The sequence below is a fragment of the Hoplias malabaricus genome, chromosome 16, assembly GCF_029633855.1.
Source record: "Hoplias malabaricus isolate fHopMal1 chromosome 16, fHopMal1.hap1, whole genome shotgun sequence".
Taxonomy (NCBI): Eukaryota; Metazoa; Chordata; class Actinopteri; order Characiformes; family Erythrinidae; genus Hoplias; species Hoplias malabaricus.
Genome location: NC_089815.1, coordinates 26,095,113 through 26,097,612, shown reverse-complemented (window position 1 = coordinate 26,097,612; position 2,500 = coordinate 26,095,113). Strand labels below are relative to the sequence as shown.

Here is a 2,500-nt window from a genome sequence, read left to right as displayed (position 1 = left end):
ATTGAGGATATATCAATGCCACTGTCTATAAGCATTAAAGCAAATTTGCAAAGGCACTGCTGGGATTCGAACCCAGGATCTCCTGTTTACTAGACAGGCACTTTAACCAACTAAGCCACAGCGCCTTCCAAAAGCATCTTAGGTGCTCACATGTGGTGGGAGTGAAATCCACATCTACTTGACTTATCCTTTTGATCCGGAGGCCTCTAGCACCCGAAGCAAGACTCACACCCTTAAACCAGTGAGCCTAAGGGCTTCTGCCGATAACACGTCATACACCGCAACGATTTGAAGCCAGACACATTTTTACCTTGTTTACAGGTAATGCTCTGTGAGTAAGACCTCAAGCAAGATTGCTCAAGTGCAACCTGAGTATCCCATCGCATAAAAAAATCCTTGTATTGATTCAGTAGCAGAATTGACTCCATTGGTATTTTTAGCGGTCAAATTTAAAGACTGTATGAGTATCTGCGTTATTGAATGGATATGAAGGTGCTCATGTGTTTGAGGAAAACAGCGCATCGACTGTGGTGGGACTCGAACCCACATCCTTTGAATGGCTTCACACCTACGTCTAGAAATCCAATGCGCTATCCATTGCGCCACAGAGCCTGAAGGCTAGCCGCTTTTATATTGAGGATATATCAATGCCACTGTCTATAAGCATTAAAGCAATTTTGCTAAGGCACTGCTGGGATTCGAACCCAGGGTCTCCTGTTTACTAGACAGGCACTTTAACCAACTAAGCCACAGCGCCTTGCAAAAGCATCTTAGGTGCTCACATGTGGTGGGAGTGAAATCCACATCTACTTGACTTATCCTTTTGATCCGGAGGCCTCTAGCACCCGAAGCAAGACTCACACCCTTAAACCAGTGAGCCTAAGGGCTTCTGCCGATAACACGTCATACACCGCAACGATTTGAAGCCAGACACATTTTTACCTTGTTTACAGGTAATGCTCTGTGAGTAAGACCTCAAGCAAGATTGCTCAAGTGCAACCTGAGTATCCCATCGCATAAAAAAATCCTTGTATTGATTCAGTAGCAGAATTGACTCCATTGGTATTTTTAGCGGTCAAATTTAAAGACTGTATGAGTATCTGCGTTATTGAATGGATATGAAGGTGCTCATGTGTTTGAGGAAAACAGCGCATCGACTGTGGTGGGACTCGAACCCACAACCTTTGAATGGCTTCACACCTACGTCTAGAAGTCCAATGCGCTATCCATTGCGCCACAGAGCCTGAAGGCTAGCTGCTTTTATATTGAGGATATATCAATGCCACTGTCTATAAGCATTAAAGCAAATTTGCAAAGGCACTGCTGGGATTCGAACCCAGGATCTCCTGTTTACTAGACAGGCACTTTAACCAACTAAGCCACAGCGCCTTGCAAAAGCATCTTAGGTGCTCACATGTGGTGGGAGTGAAATCCACATCTACTTGACTTATCCTTTTGATCCGGAGGCCTCTAGCACCCGAAGCAAGACTCACACCCTTAAACCAGTGAGCCTAAGGGCTTCTGCCGATAACACGTCATACACCGCAACGATTTGAAGCCAGACACATTTTTACCTTGTTTACAGGTAATGCTCTGTGAGTAAGACCTCAAGCAAGATTGCTCAAGTGCAACCTGAGTATCCCATCGCATAAAAAAATCCTTGTATTGATTCAGTAGCAGAATTGACTCCATTGGTATTTTTAGCGGTCAAATTTAAAGACTGTATGAGTATCTGCGTTATTGAATGGATATGAAGGTGCTCATGTGTTTGAGGAAAACAGCGCATCGACTGTGGTGGGACTCGAACCCACAACCTTTGAATGGCTTCACACCTACGTCTAGAAGTCCAATGCGCTATCCATTGCGCCACAGAGCCTGAAGGCTAGCTGCTTTTATATTGAGGATATATCAATGCCACTGTCTATAAGCATTAAAGCAAATTTGCAAAGGCACTGCTGGGATTCGAACCCAGGATCTCCTGTTTACTAGACAGGCACTTTAACCAACTAAGCCACAGCGCCTTGCAAAAGCATCTTAGGTGCTCACATGTGGTGGGAGTGAAATCCACATCTACTTGACTTATCCTTTTGAACCGGAGGCCTCTAGCACCCGAAGCAAGACTCACACCCTTAAACCAGTGAGCCTAAGGGCTTCTGCCGATAACACGTCATACACCGCAACGATTTGAAGCCAGACACATTTTTACCTTGTTTACAGGTAATGCTCTGTGAGTAAGACCTCAAGCAAGATTGCTCAAGTGCAACCTGAGTATCCCATCGCATAAAAAAATCCTTGTATTGATTCAGTAGCAGAATTGACTCCATTGGTATTTTTAGCGGTCAAATTTAAAGACTGTATGAGTATCTGCGTTATTGAATGGATATGAAGGTGCTCATGTGTTTGAGGAAAACAGCGCATCGACTGTGGTGGGACTCGAACCCACAACCTTTGAATGGCTTCACACCTACGTCTAGAAGTCCAATGCGCTATCCATTGCGCC

The 2,500-nt window shown here is 44.6% G+C and overlaps 8 non-coding genes across 8 annotated transcripts in view; all 8 read right to left on the bottom strand.

Annotated features, from left to right (window-relative positions):
• Positions 1–51: 51 nt before the first annotated feature.
• Positions 52–125, bottom strand: trnat-agu (transfer RNA threonine (anticodon AGU)). The gene has a single exon. It is a non-coding gene; the product is annotated as a tRNA-Thr (tRNA).
• A 397-nt stretch (positions 126–522) lies between these two features.
• On the bottom strand, positions 523–612 carry trnar-ucu (transfer RNA arginine (anticodon UCU)). Its single transcript is given in 2 exon segments — positions 523–558; positions 576–612. It is a non-coding gene; the product is annotated as a tRNA-Arg (tRNA).
• Positions 613–683: 71 nt separating this feature from the next.
• Positions 684–757, bottom strand: trnat-agu (transfer RNA threonine (anticodon AGU)). The gene has a single exon. It is a non-coding gene; the product is annotated as a tRNA-Thr (tRNA).
• A 397-nt stretch (positions 758–1,154) lies between these two features.
• Positions 1,155–1,244, bottom strand: trnar-ucu (transfer RNA arginine (anticodon UCU)). The gene is given in 2 exon segments: positions 1,155–1,190; positions 1,208–1,244. It is a non-coding gene; the product is annotated as a tRNA-Arg (tRNA).
• Positions 1,245–1,315: 71 nt separating this feature from the next.
• trnat-agu (transfer RNA threonine (anticodon AGU)) lies at positions 1,316–1,389 on the bottom strand. Its single transcript has one exon. It is a non-coding gene; the product is annotated as a tRNA-Thr (tRNA).
• Positions 1,390–1,786: 397 nt separating this feature from the next.
• Positions 1,787–1,876, bottom strand: trnar-ucu (transfer RNA arginine (anticodon UCU)). Its single transcript is given in 2 exon segments — positions 1,787–1,822; positions 1,840–1,876. It is a non-coding gene; the product is annotated as a tRNA-Arg (tRNA).
• A 71-nt stretch (positions 1,877–1,947) lies between these two features.
• trnat-agu (transfer RNA threonine (anticodon AGU)) lies at positions 1,948–2,021 on the bottom strand. Its single transcript has one exon. It is a non-coding gene; the product is annotated as a tRNA-Thr (tRNA).
• A 397-nt stretch (positions 2,022–2,418) lies between these two features.
• Positions 2,419–2,500, bottom strand: part of trnar-ucu (transfer RNA arginine (anticodon UCU)) — a 90-nt gene continuing 8 nt past the window's right edge. Inside the window, 2 exon segments of the tRNA in view lie at positions 2,419–2,454; positions 2,472–2,500. The exon segment at positions 2,472–2,500 is cut by the window's right edge and continues 8 nt beyond it. This is a non-coding gene — a tRNA (tRNA-Arg).